Source organism: Lissotriton vulgaris, chromosome 5 (assembly GCF_964263255.1).
Source record: "Lissotriton vulgaris chromosome 5, aLisVul1.2, whole genome shotgun sequence".
Taxonomy (NCBI): Eukaryota; Metazoa; Chordata; class Amphibia; order Caudata; family Salamandridae; genus Lissotriton; species Lissotriton vulgaris.
In genome coordinates, this window is record NC_141693.1 from 1415229606 (window position 1) to 1415250329 (window position 20724).

Genomic DNA, 20724 nt, shown 5'->3' on the forward strand with positions numbered 1-20724 from the left:
GGTGATCTTGTAGCCTTCCGGGATGGCTATGGGGATGTAGGGTGCTAAGGAGGGGTTCAGCCAGGTCTCATTCAGGAAGCCGAGGTCTGGGGAGGTTGAGTTGAGTAGGTCCCAGAGTTCAATGGAGTGTTTGCAGGTGAAGTGGGTAATGAGAAGAATGTATCTGAGGTAGTTGGCTTGTTTCCTGGTCGGTGGGTTGGTGAGTCGGATGCTGGTGAAGCTGTGGTTGCGGCAGGAGAAGGGTCCATGGGTGTGCTTCAGGGTGGCCAGGAAGCAGCCGTGTGGGCATCCAGTGTTAAGTGCATGGAGGGTGCTGGAATCATAGCAGAGAGGGTCATCGTGGCATCCGCCTGGGCCAGGGGTACTAGCGCTGGGCGCAGACCAGGGCAGACAGGCACAGACAGGCTTGCCTTAGGCATATATGGGGAGGTGGGAGGGAAGAGTAGCTGGGAGGCAGGGCGGCAAATGGGCAAGCGGGAGGGTGGGGCCACAGGGAAGGTAAACAGGGTGCAGGATCACAGGGGAAGAAAGGAAAAATGTAGGTGGCAAGACAGTGCAGACCAAGTGCAGCGAGTGAGCCTCGAACTTACGATCGGCAGTAGTAGCGAGCTGGGGGGATGCTCACACCAGGAGGAGCTATTGTGGAGGTGATGGGAGCAACCTGCCTGCGAACAGGGTCAAAGATCGCTCCTTTCACCATGCAGCGGCCGGCATATATGGGGAAGTGGGAGGGAGGAGCAGCTGGGAAGCAGGGCGGTGAATGGGCGAGCAGGGGGGCGGGAACGCAGGGACGCAGCGACAGGAAAAATGTGTGAGGAGCGGCGGGGGAAGCAGAGGGCAGAGGGGCACAGAATCACAGGGGGCAAAAGACAATACAGGCAAAGCAAAAAACAGGGCGCAAAAAACGGTAAACAGGGCACAGGATCACAGGGGAAGAAAGGTAAAATACAGGTGGCAAGACACAAGACAGTACAGACCAAGTGCAGCGAGCGAACCTCGAACTTTCGAACAGCATTAGTAGCGAGCTGGGGGGAGATGCTCACACCAGGAGGAGCTGTTGCGGAGCTGTTGCAGAGGTGAGGGGAGCGACCTGCCTGCGAGCAGGGTCAAGAGATCATTGTGTGTGTTTCCGTGTGACACCTGGGAATTACATTTTTTTAGAAAGCCATTGATGGTTGCTTAAGAAACTTGTCCTTCCAGCAAGACGTATGAGTGAAAAAGCCTCAGCTAAAAGTATGCATCTCAATAGGTCATTGAAGTTGGGTTACGCACATAATCTTCCATTTTTTTAAGTCAAACAGCTAAAATAAGCAGCTAAGATGTGATGATAGATCTGAATGCTTCAGTTCAATTTCCATTGGGAATAGAATGGTGATGTTTTGCTTTTCTCCAAGGTGAAATCTAATTGAAAATGAGTCTGAAGCAAATGTGTTTAGATTATAAAACAGAATAAAAACTATATGATTTATCCTGCAGTACAATTTTAAAAACAACCTCCCCTTAACAGTTAGACAAATTGCTTTTTGCCAATATCACTCATTTATAAAATACAAGGTATAATTATTTTAAAGGCATGGCATTCTCTGAAAGCATTAAGCTACGCCCGCGATAAATGGAACTGTTCTGCGAGGAAAAAGCCTTTCTGTTTTTTATAGAGCAAATAGCGCTTGAAAACGTTTATGTCTTATAGCAAAGAATCAACAGCTACAAATGCAATAAAAAGCTGCTACTTAGTAGGCCATCAGACAATGTTCTTTTAGTTGGCCAACTCTGACCCCAGTTTAGTGTCGAAATTGTGATAGATTAAGCATCACTGAAAGGGTTGGTATGTTTATTTTGGTCCATTCCAGTCTTGAGACTTGCACTAATACGGTTACGGTGTTGCCTTGCAAATATTCAAAAACCAGGTACCAGTTTTGAATCATGATGAAATGTCTGCAATGTGGTCTGTGAAAAACATAATTATATTGATCACTGGCTCACATAGTGGCCCTTTCACACTATCATAGATACATTTTACCTTCTGTATAGCAAAGATTACTCATCAGGGATAAGCAGGTGATACTAATTAAAATGGTGATTATCACAGACAAATCAATTGCCTTCCACGATGAACAAGGGGTTCATTCCTAAAAGTTGTTAAATTGGCAGTTTCTAATCAGGGCTTGCATGGCACAGCCCTACCTCCTGTGACATTCTGTCTCTTACTTCTCCCGACACTACCCATTATTTACTTTAGCAGTGTTCATTAAATCATAATTGTTGGGTTTTCCTGAAGACTGCCAGTGTGCAGGTCAACTCTTTAAGCCTATACTCTGGGCTCTTGATGATAAGCGATGTGGGGGGGAAACAACACTTACAACGCAACTTTTACAACGCACTACCTTTACAATAAAACTTTTACACCGCAACATCCATTACAACGCATGCCATTACAACGCAGCCATTACAACGCATGTCACTACAACGCATACCACTACAACACATACCTTTACAACACAGTCATTACAACGCATACCATTACAACACATACCTACACTATTCAACACTTACCCTACTGTTGCACCCCCTGGAGTTAGAATAGTAATTTGTACCCCTACACTATCCAATACTTACCCTCCTGTTGCACCCCATGGAGTTAGAATAGTAATTTTAACCCCTACACTATCCAACACTTACCCTACTGTTGCACCCCCTGGAGTTAGAATAGTAAATGTTACCCCTACACTATCCAATACTTACCATATATGCAATGTATTGGTATGCGCTGTAATGGTATGCGTTGTAAATGTAGTATGTGTTGTAGTGGAATGCGTTGTAAAGGTAGTTTCAAAGATTTCGTTGTACTGGCATGCGTTATAATGGAATGCGTTGTAATGGATGTTGCGGTGTGAAAAATGCGTTGTAAAGGTATGCGTTGTAAAAGTATGCATTGTAACGACATACATCTGATGGGGGGTGTAGGGGAGGGGAGTGGAGCTGACCAATTAACAGCAGGGGACTGTCGGGCTTTTTTGTGGAGGTCCATCATACAAGCCCAGGATATTAGAAAAAACGGGTATGCAGTTCCTCTGGGTGGTCAAAGGAGGGGGAAGGAGATATGCCATTTGGTGCAGGGGGTAAGGGGCCTTGGCCGGGGTAGATGTAGTGAGAAGTGATTAAAACATTTTGGGTAGTTCAAAAACAGTTTTTTTTTCAAATTGGTTCTCCACCTGATTAAAAAAGGGGGGAAGAGTGGCGACAGTCTGAAGTAATGATTCAGGGTAACTACGCTTTACTCTTTTTGGGTCAACATGTTTCATGCCAAATGGTCAGGGGGATCAGTGGCAATTCATCAGGACCTAGTGGATGAACTATCTACACACATGGTGGTCGGGAAACCTACCTACCACGCATCAGCGCTGCGAGTAAGATACCCACATCATCAAGGGATGACCTAGGAGAAAAATCAAGAATAAACACCACAGCATATTAAAATGATAGCATAGTCATGGTGACAACATATCTCTCTCTCCAAATCAGTTTACAAAAATGACCCATAAATAGTGTACACAAAAGTGGCAGACACCGTCACGTAACAAGTGGTAGGTGACAAAAGCAATCGTCAAGAAGGAGGGAGGGAGATCAATTGATCAATCGGACACCATTTACCACTCAGGAGGGTGGAAGGTCCAGTATCAGCTTGTGCCCGTGTCAAGTACAGGTAAAGCAAAAGGGGGGGTGCTGAACTGTTCCTTTGGAAAAAGAGGAATTAGGTGTAACTGGCGTGACCAGAGGTGTAGATGTAACACCTTTGGGCATCCATTTTGTTGGATGTATTTGCCTCACACACCCATACGGGTGTCATGCTTCATCATAGGCGTTGCTCCTCGTCGGGGAGGCGGTGCAATCCCCGACGGGCTCACCTCTGAGAGGGGCTCTTTGGCAGAGATCTTTTGTCTCCAACTGCCTTATGGTGAAGTGCGGGTGTGTGGGTGGGGTAGCAAGTTGCCTAGAGGAGTGATTTAAAATGTAGCAGGGGGTGCCGGAAACCACTTTATTCTGGGGGTCCCCCTACTGCAATTAAAAACGTGAATCTAGCTCGCTAGGTGTCAACAAGTTAGGTATAGTGACCCTAAATGAGACTAGAAGAAAGATTGGTCGACATGTTTCTCGCGTGTGGCTGTTCGCCCGCGATTCATCAGGACCTATTAATGGTGAAAACTACATATAATCAACAACATGCTCGTGTCATGTGTGTAGTGTGGGTGTAGTTTACCTCTGTGGTTCAATCCTATGCCTAAATGGGGAAGAAAAGGAATACAGAATTAATAGCATTAAATTTCTCCAGAAAGCATACATGGTCAGAGCCAGGGCATGAACACAGTGTACCATGCTAGTGGTGGTGAATTACAACTAGCATCACTAGAACATGCCTGTGTCGTTGCAGCGTGCAGTGTAAACATCACACACACACTGTGTACGTGAAAGAGGTGGTTACTGCTAAAATTAAAAACAGTGATTTAAAAACAGCAGCAGTCTCGCAGGAGACACCATGCATATCAATGTGTGAGGCCAAACAATTGTGTTATTATTGACATTCTAGACTAACTCCTGACTCACCTACTGGTCAGGGATTAAATGCCACATGAACGTTCGGCGGGTCGGTACATCTGGGTTGGACCTTTGGATATGGCTAGAGGGCAAGACGTATATATTGACACCAAGGAAGCTACAAAAGTAATCAAAGCCCTCAAGGAGGGTCAGGGTTGGTTATAGCTGGACGTAGATGTCTGAGACATCTAGTATTGTGTTGGAGGGATGCACCTTACCTCAAACTTCCCGTGTCCACGCGGATTCACCTACCCATCACCGCCGAGCTCGAATAGGTGAAGGAGCTCGGTGGCGTTCACTATTTATAGTTAGGAGCGTCATGGAATTGCGCCCGTATCCGCCCCTTGCAATAGGTCACGTGATATGCTTGGTTAATGTATCTGCCATTATGGAATGGGTAACATAGGCCTCAAGTATTGTCAAAATAGATGTTTGGTATACGATTCTGACCTGTGATAATTAGTAGGCCAGTGGAAGGTACATGAATTGTACAAATGTGGAGCTTACAGAATTTAGGCAAGAGTTGGAAAAAACAGAGAGCAAGATTAGTAAATGATCTAGAGTTCCATTATCAGAGTAGTGGGTGGCTGGTCTATAGAGAGTGCCAAGGGATGTCCTCATTGAGGCCTCGGCTATCGGAAGAAAGGCGGTGGACCCACCTTTGTTCTTTCCGGAACAAGGCATTTTTGGGGCAGTTTGGACTGGATTCTAGCACTACCCATTTCAATGAGTCTGCATTGTGATTGGATTCCACATAGTGTTTACACATTTTGGTATGAGTTTTTTTACAGCGGATATTGCTGCAATGTTCGATAATGCGAGTTTTAATTGGGCGGGTTGTCATCCCAATATATTGCAAACCGCACGGGCATGTCAGCATGTAAATACAGTGGGAGGTGTTGCAGTTAGTGTGGCCCCTGAGTTCGCAGTTGAACGTCTCAGAGAGTTGTATGGTTTTTTGTATCATTGTGTATCTGCAAACCCCACAGGAGCCACATGGATAATGGCCCATGACGGGCGGCAGATGCCATAAAGTTTGTTGAGTACCTTTCTTTGTTGTTTTTGGTCTGGTACTGATCAGAATATCTTTTACATTCTGCGATCTTTTAAACGCAAACCTGGGTTGTTCTAGACTCATGTTTCCTGTATTGAGAATGCCCCAGTGGCGTTTGATTGTACTTTTGATTTTGTTGGACAAGGGGGTGAAAGTGGTAACACAGGTGATCGGCTGGTTCTCGACCGGTGTTCCCTCCCGTCGTTCTAGTAGAGCTTCTCGGTGGTTATTCCTGGCCCGTTTTTTTGCTTTTGAGACCTCACTCTTCGGGTAACCCCTATCTAGTAGATTCCTGGATAGGATTGCTGATTCTTTCTTGTAGTCGGCCAGGTTGCTGCAATTTTTCCGGATGCGGAGAAATTGTCCGAATGGTAGGTTGGAACGTAGGGCCCTTGGGTGGTGGCTCCTGTAATGGAGTAGGCTGTTGCGGTCTGTAGCTTTCCGATACATGGTAGTGCTGAGTGACCCCTCTTGTAGTTTTATTGTTAGGTCAAGGAAGGCAATCTCTGTAGCTAAAGAAGACATAGTGAAGTGTAAATAAGGGTTGAGTGTATTTACCCATTCAAAAAAAGCCTCATGTGAGGTCGGTGGGCCTGTCCACAGGATCAGAATGTCGTCTATAAATCGCCTCCACATTTTGATGTTATCTAGGAAGGGGTTGGACTGATGGTGTATATGTCTGTCTTCGAATTCTGCCATGTATAGACATGCCACTGAAGGGGCAAAAGTACTGCCCATCGAAGTCCCTTGGGTCTGGTGATAGTAGTGTCCCTTGAACTCGAAGTATTTCTCCGTGAGTGCTAAGGTGGCACATTCCATGATAAATGCTGGTGGAGTGTTCGAGTTCCAAACTTCCAGTCCGAGCCTATCCTCTATTACTTCTAGTGTGGCCCTCTGAGAAATGTTGGTTTGGAGGGCCTCCACATCAAGAGTAATCAAGAGGTCAATCTGTCCTATGTCCTGGATAGAGTTCAGTAAGCGTAAGACATCTGTTGTGTCTTGGATGTATGAAGGGATAAGTTTCACAAGAGGTTGCAGAAAATGGTCACAAAATTGTGAGAGTGGTTCCAAGACGGAGTCGATCCCTGAGACGATCGGTCTCCCTGGTACCGGTCTGGTTCCTTTGTGGATCTTTGGTAGTATGCAGAAATATGGCACGCTAGGGTCTTTTTTCGTGAGGAATTCAGCCTCTTTTTTAGTGATCCATTGTTTGCATTCTGCACTCACCACCAAGCCTGTAATTATGGTCTGTAAGCGGAGTGTTGGGTCACTAGGGATGGGTGTGTAGTATCGTCTATCATTTAGTTGCCTCGTACATTCCAGATCGTAGTCCACAGTGTTCATAAGGACTGTGGCACCACCCTTGTCCGCCTGTTTGATGGTAATCAGGGGATCTTCCGCCAGTGATTTCAGAACATTCATCTCATTCCGAGAGATGTTAGAGTGTTTTGGCAGCCGGTCCAGTGTTTTGATTTCTTTGAGTACAGCTTGTTCGTAGGTCAGGACTTCATTTGGAATCATCCCATTATGGGGTGTGAAGCTTGAAGGGTTGTGTAGGCCAGAGTCTTCTATTTGATCACAAGGCTTGCCCTCAAAGAAGGCCTTCAATCTGATTTTCCTGAAGAATGATTGAATTTCCCTGGTTTGTTGGAAAAAGTCAATTCTAGGGGTAGGTACAAAGCCCAGTCCTTTTTGAAGAACTTGTTCCTCTCTCTCTGTCAGAAGACGGTCTGACAGGTTAACCACTAGGCTTATTTTGGTCCTGATCGGTTCGTGCTCCTTGTGTCCATTCCCTGGGGGCATGTGTCCTCCCATTGTACTTTCTTCTCTGGAGTGTTGCCTCGCTTTCGCCCTCGCTCTCTGCCCCAGCCTCTGCCTAAAAAAGGGGGGCGAGAAGAGCCTTGGGGGGCGTAAAAAGGTGGATGTTGAGGGGCAAAGGGTGGTTGAAAATGGGGGAATTGTGGGTATTGCCAGATAGGGGGGCCCATAGGGTGCCCTTGGTGTGGGAAATTCTGGAAGTTCTGTTGTCCACGTCCCCTGCCTCTTTTAGCCCTTGGTGCCATCCGGGGAAGACCATTTTCTCCGCTGCTATCAGATCCACTGCTTGATCCCCTTCTGGAGGAGGTGGCACTTGAGTCCGAGTTGTAGTTTGTTCCCGGGGGAACGTAGTCATCCTTTAAGTAAGGGTAGACTTTTTCTTTTGAAAACCTTTTGATATCCTTTTGCAGTTTTGCTACTTTTTGGTTCATCAGGTATTCTTTATGTTCTGCCATTTCCTTATTTAATTCTGCCAGTTTAGTTTTAAAGCCTGGGTTTGGAGCCGCTGTCTTCAAAGCAGCCTCGGCTGCTTGGATGCGGACTAGGAGTGCATCTGCTAGACGTTTCGCAGTGTTAACGATGAGAATGAGGAGGTCATGGGTGCACTTCCATGAGACCTGTGACCATTCAATCTTAAATTGTCCATCTTCCCAGAAGATTCTAGGAAAGTTCTTAACAATCAAGCCATTGGGAGCAATTTTAGCTTTGAAGTATTCAGCCATCATAGTCCCATGTATGGTGATTCTGATCCACTCTCGTTTAAGATCTGACAAGGATTGCCATTCTGTTGTATTGCTGCCTGTAGCCGGTTCTATGTCTATGCCAAAGAGCGATGGTGATCTCATGATTGTTGCTGCATCTTCTTCACCGAAACTTAATCCCTGACCTTCCATATTGGTTAGGTCAAAGGGGTCGTATTCCTGGTGGAAGGGGGTCCTCCAAAGGAGGGCAAGAAAGGAGGGGTGAAAGAGAAAGTTCCAATACCCAGTGTGGGGTATGGATCGTGACCAACCCCACTATACCTAACTTGTTGACACCTAGCGAGCTAGATTCACGTTTTTAATTGCAGTAGGAGGACCCCCAGAATAAAGTGGTTTCCAGCACCCCCTGCTACATTTTAAATCACTCCTCTAGGCAACTTGCTACCCCACCCACACACCCGCACTTCACCATAAGGCAGTTGGATACAAAAGATCTCCGCCAAAGAGCCCCTCTCAAAGGTGAGCCCGTCGGGGATTGCACCGCCTCCCCGACGAGGAGCAACGCCTATGATGAAGCATGACACCCTTATGGGTGTGTGAGGCAAATACATCCTACAAAATGGATGCCCAAAGGTGTTACATCTACACCTCCGTTCACGCCAGTTACACCTAATTCCTCTTTTTCCAAAGGAACAGTTCAGCACCCCCCCTTTTGCTTCACCTGTACTTGACACGGGCACAAGCTGATACTGGACCTTCCACCCTCCTGAGTGGTAAATAGTGTCCGATTGATCAATTGATCTCCCTCCCTCCTTCTTGACGATTACTTTTGCACGGTGCAAACCGTGGGAGTACCCTTTTGGCGGGTTAGATTAGTCATATCCCCCACTCCGTGACCCTCATACCACATCGGTTGGTCACGATCCATACCCCACACTGGGTATTGGAACTTTCTCTTTCACCCCTCCTTTCTTGCCCTCCTTTGGAGGACCCCCTTCCACCAGGAACACGACCCCTTTGACCTAACCAATATGGAAGGTCAGGGATTAAGTTTCGGTGAAGAAGATGCAGCAGCAATCATGAGAACACCATCACTCTTTGGCATAGACATAGAACCGGCTACAGGGAGCAATACAACAGAATGGCAATCCTTGTCAGATCTTAAACGAGAGTGGATCAGAATCACCATACATGGGACTATGATGGCTGAATAATTCAAAGCTAAAATTGCTCCCAATGGCTTGATTGTTAAGTACTTTCCTAGAATCTTCTGGGAAGATGGACAATTTAAGATTGAATGGTCACAGGTCTCATGGAAGTGCACCCATTACCTCCTCATTCTCATCGTTAACACTGCGAAACGTCTAGCAGATGCACTCCTAGTCCGCATCCAAGCAGCCGAGGCTGCTTTGAAGACAGCGGCTCCAAACCCAGGCTTTAAAACTAAACTGGCAGAATTAAATAAGGAAATGGCAGAACATAAAGAATACCTGATGAACCAAAAAGTAGCAAAACTGCAAAAGGATATCAAAAGGTTTTCAAAAGAAAAAGTCTACCCTTACTTAAAGGATGACTACGTTCCCCCGGGAACAAACTACAACTCGGACTCATGTGCCACTTCCTCCAGAAGGGGATCAAGCAGTGGATCTGATAGCAGCGGGGAAAATGGTCTTCCCCAGATGCCACCAAGGGCTAAAAGAGGCAGGGGACGTGGACAACAGAACTTCCAGAATTTCCCACACCAAGGGCACCCTATGGGCCCCCCTATCTGGCAATACCCACAATTCCCCCATTTTCAACCACCCTTTGCCCCTCAACATCCACCTTTTTACGCCCCCAAGGCTCTTCACGCCCCCCTTTTTTAGGCAGAGGCTGGGGCAGAGTGCGAGGGCGAAAGCGAGGCAACGCTCCAGAGAAGAAAGTACAATGGGAGGACACACGCCCCCAGGGAATGGACACGAGGAGCACGAACCGATCAGGACCAAAATAAGCCTAGTGGTTAACCTGTCAGACCGTCTTCTGACAGAGAGAGAGGAACAAGCTCTTCAAAAAGGACTGGGCTTTGTACCTACCCCTAGAATTGACTTTTTCCAACAAACCAGGGAAATTCAATCATTCTTCAGGAAAATCAGATTGAAGGCCTTCTTTGAGGGCAAGCCTTGTGATCAAATAGAAGACTCTGGCCTACACAACCCTTCAACCTTCACACCCCATAATGGGATGATTCCAAATGAAGTCCTGACCTACGAACAAGTTGTACACAAAGAAATCAAAACACCGGACCGGCAGACAAAACACTCTAACATCTCTCGGAATGAGATGAATGTTCTGAAATCACTGGCAGAAGATCCCCTGATTACCATCAAACAGGCTGACAAGGGTGGTGCCACAGTCCTTATGAACACTGTGGACTATGATCTGGAATGTACGAGGCAACTAAATGATAGACGATACTACACACCCATCCCTAGTGACCCAACACTCCGCTTACAGACCATAATTACAGGCTTGGTGGTGAGTGCAGAATGCGAACAATGGATCACTAAAAAAGAGGCTGAATTCCTCACGAAAAAAGACCCTAGTGTGCCATATTTCTACATACTTCCAAAGATCCACAAAGGAACCAGACCGGTACCAGGGAGACCGATCGTCTCATGGATCGACTCCGTCTTGGAACCACTCTCACAATTTTGTGACCATTTTCTGCAACCTCTTGTGAAACGCATCCCTTCATACATCCAAGACACAACAGATGTCTTACGCTTACTGAACTCTATCCAGGACATAGGACAGATTGACCTCTTGATTACTCCTGATGTGGAGGCCTGCTATACCAACATTCCTCAGAGGGCCACACTAGAAGTAATAGAGGATAGGCTCGGACTGGAAGTTTGGAACTCGAACACTCCACCAGCATTTATCATGGAATGTGCCACCTTAGCACTCACGGAGAAATACTTTGAGTTCAAGGGACACTACTATCACCAGACCCAAGGGACTTCCAAGGGCAGTACTTTTGCCCCTTCAGTGGCATGTCTATACATGGCAGAATTTGAAGACAGACATATACACCATCAGTCCAACCCCTTCCTAGATAACATCAAAATGTGGAGGCGATTTATAGACGACATTCTGATCCTGTGGACAGGCCCACCGACCTCACATGAGGCTTTTTTTGAATGGGTAAATACACTCAACCCTTATTTACACTTCACTATGTCTTCTTCAGCTACGGAGATTGCCTTCCTTGACCTAACAATAAAACTACAAGAGGGGTCACTCAGCACTACCATGTATAGGAAACCTACAGACCGCAACAGCCTACTCCATTACAAGAGTCACCACCCAAGGGCCCTACGTTCCAACCTACCATTCGGACAATTTCTCCGCATCCGGCGAAATTGCAGCAACCTGGCCGACTACAAGAAAGAATCAGCAATCCTATCCAGGAATCTACTAGATAGGGGTTACCCGAAGAGTGAGGTCTCAAAAGCAAAAAAACGGGCCAGGAATAACCACCGAGAAGCTCTACTAGAACGACGGGAGGGAACACCGGCCGATCACCTGTGTTACCACTTTCACCCCCTTGTCCAACAAAATCAAAAGTACAATCAAACGCCACTGGGGCATTCTCAATACAGGAATCATGAGTCTAGAACAACCCAGGTTTGCGTTTAAAAGATGGCAGAATGTAAAAGATATTCTGATCAGTACTAGACCAAAAACAACAAAGAAAGGTACTCAACAAACTTTATGGCATCTGCTGCCCGTCATGGGCCATTATCCATGTGGCTCCTGTGGGGTTTGCAGATACACAATGATACAAAAAACCATACAACTCTCTGAGACGTTCAACTGGGTACTCAGGGGCCACACTAACTGCAACACCTCCCACTGTATTTACATGCTGACATGCCCGTGCTGTTTGCAATATATTGGGATGACAACCCGCCCAATTAAAACCTGCATTATCGAACATCGCAGCAATTTCCGCTGTAAAAAAACTCATACCAAAATGTGTAAACACTATGTGGAATCCAATCACAATGCAGACTCATTGAAATGGGTAGTGCTAGAATCCAGTCCAAACTGCCCCAAAAATGCCTTGTTCCGGAAAGAACAAAGGTGGGTCCACCGCCTTTCTTCCGATAGCCGAAGGCTCAATGAGGACATCCCTTGGCACTCTCTATAGACCAGCCACCCACTACTCTGATAATGGAACTCTAGATCATTTACTAATCTTGCTCTCTGTTTTTTCCAACTCTTGCCTAAATTCTGTAAGCTCCACATTTTTACAATTCATGTACCTTCCACTGGCCTACTAATTATCACAGGTCAGAATCGTATATCAAACATCTATTTTGACAATACTTGAGGCCTATGTTACCCATTCCATAATGGCCGATACATTAACCAAGCATATCACGTGACCTATTGCAAGGGGCGGATACGGGCGCCATTCCATGACGCTCCTAACTATAAATAGTGAACGCCACCGAGCTCCTTCACCTATTCGAGCTCGGCGGTGATGGGTAGGTGAATCTGCGTGGACATGGGAAGTTTGAGGTAAGGTGCATCCCTCCAACACAATACTAGATGTCTCAGACATCTACGTCCAGCTATAACCAACCTTGACCCTCCTTGAGGGCTTGATTACTGTTGTAGCTTCCTTGGTGTCAATATATACGTCTTGCCCTCTAGCCATATCCAAAGGTCCAACCCCGATGTACCGACCCGCCGAACGTTCATGTGGCATTTAATCCCTGACCATTAGGTGAGTCGGGAGTTAGTCTAGAATGTCAAAAATAACACAATTGTTTGGCCTCACACATTGATATGCATGGTGTCTCCTGCGAGACTGCTGCTGTTTTTAAATCACTTTTTTTAATTTTAACAGTAACCACCTCTTTCACGTACACAGTGTGTGTGTGATGTTTACACTGCACGCTGCAACGACACAGGCATGTTCTAGTGATGCTAGTTGTAATTCACCACCACTAGCATGGTACACTGTGTTAATGCCCTGGCTCTGACCATGTATGCTTTCTGGAGAAATGTAAAGCTATTAATTCTGTATTCCTTTTCTTCCCCATTTAGGCATAGGATTGAACCACAGAGGTAAACTACACCCACATTACACAAATGACACCAGCATGTTGTTGATTATATGTACTTTTCACCATTAATAGGTCCTGATGAATCGCGGGCGAACAGCCACACGCGAGAAACATGTCGACCAATCTTTCTTCTAGTCTCATCTAGGGTCACTATACCTAACTTGTTGACACCTAGTGAGCTAGATTCACGTTTTTAATTGCAGTAGGGGGACCCCCAGAATAAAGTGGTTTCCGGCACCCCCTGCTACATTTTAAATCACTCCTCTAGGCAACTTGCTACCCCACCCACACACCCGCACTTCACCATAAGGCAGTTGGATACAAAAGATCTCCGCCAAAGAGCCCCTCTCAGAGGTGAGCCCGTCGGGGATTGCACCGCCTCCCCGACGAGGAGCAACGCCTATGATGAAGCATGACACCCTTATGGGTATTTGAGGCAAATACATCCAACAAAATGGATGCCCAAAGGTGTTACATCTACACCTCCGGTCACCCCAGTTACACCTAATTCCTCTTTTCCCAAAGGAACAGTTCAGCACCCCCCCCTTTTGCTTTAGGTGACAAAAGCAGGCATATGGTGAAAGAACCTACTTTATGTGAAGGTCACTTATTCATAGACTATTAAAACTCAGAAGACGGAACAATGAAGAGTACGTATTGAAAAACAGCAATTGTTGCAAAGGTGGCTGATGTCGGCGTCTCAACTCCCCTAAAGGTAATCAAAGTGTCGCCTCAACAGTTTCAGGCAGGATAAACAGACACATAAAGTATTGTGTCCTGAGAAAACAATAAAATGGATATCTGGTCAGGTAACTAAACAAGGAGACTCATGTGTCCCCAATACCCATCACAGGACTGTGGGTAGGTGATAGGGAGAGCAGCGTTTCTGGCACAGTGCACGCCTTCTCTCGCAGAGTAGAAGAGGGGTTGTCGGGGGCCAGCCATAGGTCCGAGCTTCTGTAGGGTCAAGCAACCCAACCTGTGTTGGGACTGTACCCAAGAATGTACAGGTAATCCTCTGCGGGCAGGCTGAGACCTGATCAAGCTGCAGAGTCTTGTTTATAAACACAGCATTCTGTAGGTGGATGTCTGGATTGCACATTTGAGGGGCGTCGTTTAACTGCCATCCCCTCATACAGACACAATCCACTTTATTTAGCAGACATTCTACTCATGTCTCAGGCATCACAAATTATCTGCTAAAATGTGGCTGTGAGGGAGCACCTCAGTGCATCTCCGAGGCCGATGACAAGCCACAAAGGGCAGCAGGAGGATCATGCCGAGCACTGTCCCAGCTACCTAAAGGGCCGTCTTTCCTGCACTATCAAGAAGCGGGAAGTGGGATTGAGGTGTGTCTTCCAAAGTTCAAACCTCGCCTTGCTGCTCTGTCTGGCTCCTCATTGGGAATCATGCCTTGTTGGTTCCAATGTCCAGCACCAGACTCTGTGTGCCATGGAGCCTCTCAGCTGACGGCAACGGAAGCAGGGAAAGTTTAAAAAGCATGGTTCTCTGTGCATCTTTTTATGTGAGTGTTTGTAAGAGATTTAGAGTTAGTGAGATTGAGTGAGTGTGAGTGAGTACCAGAAAATGTATGAGTAACAGTGAGTGATTATGAGTGAGTCCGACTAAATGAGAGAGTGTGAGTTAGAGTGAGGGGGAAGAGAGTGAATGTGAGAGGGAGTGAGCATGAGTGAAAGTGAGAGAGTGTCCCTGAGTATGTGTTAGACCTGACAACCTTAGGGTGGGTTCCACCCCAACTTGTTGATTTTCATATGGCCATATCTGAACTGGGGTGGTGTGGATTGCAAAAACACGATGGATTTAGGCCCAGATCTCTGTACTGGGGTGAATGTATGACATTGTTCTGCATTCTGTCCATCAACTGTGGTTTTTGCATTGTCACCCCGAGTGGGATGGATATGCTCAGATGTGAGTCCCATTCTCTCCACACCACTGGAGTCAAGTTATCCTGGCTGAAGACAGCTGATAGCCAGAAACCGGTCCTAGGATGCTTGATTCCGGTCCAGGAAAGACATGGCTTGGCAGTTCGGGCTGGATTGTTCCTATGAGGCACAGGGTCAAGGCAGATTTGCATATGGCCATGTCTGAACTGGGGTGGTGTGGATTGGATAAAAACGATGGATTTAGGCCCAGATCTCTATACTGGGGTGAATGTATGACATTGTTCTGCATTCTGTCCATCAACTGTGGTTTTTCCATGCATCACCCCGAGTGGGATGGGTATGCTCAGACATGAGTCCCATGCTATCCACACCACTGGAGTCAAGCTATCCTGGCTGAAGACGGCTGATAGCCAGAATCCTGTCCCAGGATGCTTGATTCCGGTCCAGGAAAGACATGGCTTGGCAGTTCGGGCTGGACTGTTCTCATGAGGCACAGGGTCAAGGCTGATTTGCATATGGCCATGTCTGAACTGGGGTGGTGTGGATTGCATAAAAACAATGGATTTAGGCCCAGATCTCTGTACTAGGGTGAATGTATGACATTGTTCTGCATTCTGTCCATCAACTGTTGTTTTTGCATTTGTCACCCTAAGTGGGATGGGTATGCTCAGACGTGAGTCCCATGCTCTCCACACCACTGGAGTCAAGCTATCGTGGCTGAAGACGGCTGATAGCCAGAAACCGGTCCTAGGATGCTTGATTCCGGTCCAGGAAAGACATGGCTTGGCAGTTCGGGCTGGACTGTTCACATGAGGCACAGGGTCAAGGCTGATTTGCATATGGCCATGTCTGAACTGGGGTGGTGTGGATTGCAAAAAAACAATGGATTTACGCCCAGATCTCCGTACTGGGGTGAATGTATGACATTGTTCTGCATTCTGTCCATCAACTGTGTTTTTTGCATGCATCACCTTTCTGTGGCACACCAATAGTTTTAGATCTAACACTAATAGAAGGAACAAATTTATTACCCCTCATTGCAAGATCTCCTTCCAGAGACAATTCCTCTTTCATTTTCCAGACAACTTGCAATTCACTAGTGAGTGAATCTTTCCAAGGCCATTTACTGATAATCTGATACTTGACATGCAAAAGAAAGGTCTCATTAATCATGGCTTTCACCACCCTGTCTCAGAAATTTGAATATTTTCAGATTCAGGAATGTCATTAACATTTGCTACAATACATTGTTCTATGGAATCTTCCATTCCTTCATTGAATTTCCAGGTTAACCTAGAAAGGCAATCTGCTCTAACATTATCCTTACCAGAAATAAACGGAACATCAAAACTGAAGCCATATTGCAACGGCAAGGGGCAAGATGGCGGCCGCAGCAGTGGCTGTGTGAGTGACCGGTGCATTGCTTACCCGTGGCTTCTCACCTGTACCGACGTGTATGGCCTGAAAACGGGTTCTGGACTTGGTGATGATTTCTCTCTGGTTTGAGGGGTGCATATTTCGGCGCCCTCTTGAAGGGAATCCTGTGCTGTTCGTGTCTGGGACTGGCGTGGACTCGGCGTCCCTGGTTACTCTTCGGGGCTGCTTCTGCGAGGCGGGGACGTAGCATAGCCGAATCGGCGTTAGGAGCGGAGCAACGCGGATTGTAGCAGCTACAGCTGCTAAGGTTGTTTGTGAGGCTGAATAGTGGTTATGGCTCCGAAAGGGAGAGGCGCCCGAACACGCGGCTCTGGCGCTGGTGCAGCCGCTGCAAGCTCAACTGGGGCAGCAACAACGGTCGGTGGAGCCGCGGCGGCACTCGTTTCAAATATGGATCCCTCCAAAGGCAGAGGCAGTGTAAATGGTGCTGTAAATGGCGCTGCTAGACACCTGCAAATAGAGCAGCCTCGTGACTTCTTGGTTCCAGGTGAGCAAGTGTATATTGGGAACGTATCTAATTCCTCAATGCCTGAGAGCATACATAAGCAGCAAGATACGCAGCAAGACATGTCTGTTAAAAATCGTATTGTACTTGCAATTTTTAATAAAAGACCTGGACTAAAAGCTAAAGTATCTGTAGATCCGGGAGTGACTACTCAAAATTCCCCTCTTTTAAATCCTGTCTCCGTGGACAATACAGTATCAGATGCTGTGACAGATAAGTGTAATGCGGTAAATCCCGGGACAGGTGTGCTAGATAATAGTTTGGTGGCATTGAGTAGCGCTCCATCAACTGTGGACTCAGCCACATCTGCTAGTCTAAACATGGAAGGGATTGACTCTGCTGCGGATAAAGGATACGATAAAGCAAATGATGTTGAATCCGCTGGATCAGAGGGTAAATTTTACTCTATGTCTGATTTATCAATAGTGTATGAAAATGACAACGCCAGTACTGTTGGTGACTGGGGGGATGAAGGTGAAATACTGGAGGATGATGATGATTTAGTGCAATCTTTGAATCAAGATACTGTGAGAAAAGTACAAGAGTTTGATGAAAATTCCCCCCATGCGTTAATGACGCCTTTTGACCAGCCTAGATGGGACGTTACATCACCTGAGATGATTGGCCAGGCGGCAACATTCTGCTTAAATAATCCTGATGACGATGATGCGGTTACTCGGAGCATAATTTACAAGAGTATCATGGCCCATCGGGCTGAAACAAAGGCATAAAGCATTTGAAAGCAAGGAGCAGTGCGAAAACTGCAGAATACTGTACGCTGGATGGCAAAATCCTATGCAGAAATAACCACTAGGGTAGTGGAGGCAGAAGAGCGCATCTCCGGCGCAGAGGACTCTCTGGCTAAACAACAATCGGCTATCGAAACTTTACAAAAGACCAAGGCAGATGTCGAGTGGAAGTTCACGGATTTGGAAAATCGTGCGAGACGCAATAATTCATGTGTCCTGGGTATACCCAAGTCTAAAGAAGGAGAGGATGTGAGAAAGTTCATTATTGAAGTATTTAAGGAGGCCTTCCCTGACTTAAAAGACTGGAACTGGGAAACGGAGGTTATTAGGGAGCATAGGTTTCCATTTGTACAATGCAGGAGAAAGGGGGACTCTAGGGAAGAGGGAAATGTACAGCCTAGAGCAATTTTAATTTGTCTCAATAATGATTTACAGCGCAAGACAATTTACGATCTGGCCGCCCAGACAGACGTCGCACTGGCAAAGGGTGTGAATTTTTTGTACGTCCTGATTTCAGTCCATCCACTGTGCAACAAAGGTGGCAATTGAGGCAGCTAATTTCACCCTTTCAAGCCAAAGGTGGTCAGGCATTCCTCCTAAATCCAGCCAAATTAGAAGTGATATACAAAGAACAAGTACGGTACTTTACATCAGAAATTCTGGCGCAAGACTTTCTGAAGACACTTGGCGGTCAATAATATATTGTATCTGCTCTCTCACTTTGTAACATTCATTTTTCAGGTTTTTTTTTCTTATCTTCCTGGTCTCTTCTTTGTTCATTTTTTTTTCTCCCTCTTCTGGAATGGTATTTGCTTAGTTACGAGCATAATATGAATATATTATTTGGTTGCAAGGGTAATGACCCAATCACTTCTGAAGGCATATGAGTATAAATGTAATGCTTTGATCTTATACTTGACTGTATATATTATGTTTGCTTATTTAATTCCAGAGGAGGATTATGTCATATTTGAAGAGACTTGTGGTGATGGTTGAAGGGCGGCAGTCTCGTTGACGGCCTCGGGGTGGGGGGGCAGTGCACAATCACTTCCATCACTGAGGACATGGTCCATACGGCCTGGTGTGGGTGGTGGGGGGGAAAGGGGCAGGATGGTACTGTGTTATGCCTGTAGGGGGTGGTAGGGGGCAGGGGATAAAAATAAAATTAATACATGAGTACATTGTTTGTTTTAAAAATAGTTTGGCATGCTAGGCGTAGGTCTTTTTGCTATGGTGCTATGGCAGAGACGGATGGCGGTTAAGGGTATCACATTGGGACACTGAATGTCAGGGGATTGAATCTTCTTAACAAAAGGCAGCGGGTTGCATTGGAGCTTCAGATGCTTCGCTGTGATGTCATTTGTCTCCAGGAGACGCATATAGTATGGGCTAAACTGAAACTGCTAACAGAGTTGGGATATAATGTAGTGGCATGTACTAAGCAAGCTTGTACATCTCGCGGTGTTGCAATTCTGGCAAAAAATCATATTGGTAATACAGGCAGGATATTGATGGATGAAGTAGGGAGATGGGCAATAGCTGAATGTGTCAAAGGGGCATTAAAATTTACGTTATGCTCCATATACGGTTCTAACTTAGATGAGGCTGCAATCCTAGAATTTCTCAATGTTGAGCTAGCGGTATGGCCAACTCCGGTAATTGTATGCGGTGACCTAAATATAAATTTGCCACCGAACTCATTGGGCAATGACAGCTATAAGTACACTGGTAGGAAACCAAAAGTGTTCAAGGCACTTCAGTCACTTACCTCCGTACATGGGTTGGCAGACTCGTGGGCCTAACTCAGGGGTATAGATCCAGGATACACCTTTTTTTCCTCCCCTCAGCAGAAGCTGGTGAGGCTGGATTATTTTTTTGTTCCGCAACAGTTATTGAATGGTGCTTATATCCAGGTCTATCCAAGGGTCACATCGGACCACAGTCCGGTCGTTTTAACTATATCTGGTATAGGGATAGCTATTAAGCCTAGGGGCTTTTCTTTAGATCGTAAACTGCTTCTGGACCAAAAATTTCATGCACATATGCAGGATTGGATCATTGATTTTTTTCGTAACAACAGGGGGAGTATTGAGACGGGACGCTTTTAAGGTCGCTTTTAGAGGGGAGGTTTTTAGTTTTGGGCTGTATACTCAAAAACAGCTGGGGTTAAAACTACAGGAATTATATCAGGGCCTTGTATTGGCTAAAGAGAAGCTAGTGCAGAGTATACATGCAGGCATTGATATTGGAGATCTAACAACAGAAGTGGCCCGCAGCAAGGCAATTTTAAATCTACAATGGAGCTAAGAGGCTGCCAAAAAATTTGTTATCAAGCGGCAGCTGAATTATGAGAATGGGGAGGCAAGTGGCAGGTGCCTGGCCCAAAAACTAAGATCTAAGGAAGCCGCCAAAGAATTAATTCTATTATCGACTCTAACATTAAAGAATTCAACGAAACACTATATGCTGGAGAACACTATGATAGTCAAAAAGGAGTAATACTTTTACAGCAATACTGTGAGCAGGATCTTGGGGAGGAGAATGCAGAGAGGTTGGAGGCCCCTATCACGATGTCTGAATTGGAGCAGTTTATAAATGGGTTAGCGATTGGAAAGGCACCAGGGCCTGATAAACTTCCGCTGGAGATTTATAAAATTTTTGGGCCGTTTTAAAGGAGGATATGTTGGCAGTATTCAGGTGAGCACAGATGGGCGTCTATCCTAAGTCATGGGATGAGGCCAGTATTGTGGTGTTAAAAAAAATAGATAAACCTGCCGATTGTGCGGCATTATACCGCCCTATATCTCTGCTGAACACGGATGGTAAAATGTATTAAAAAATTATGG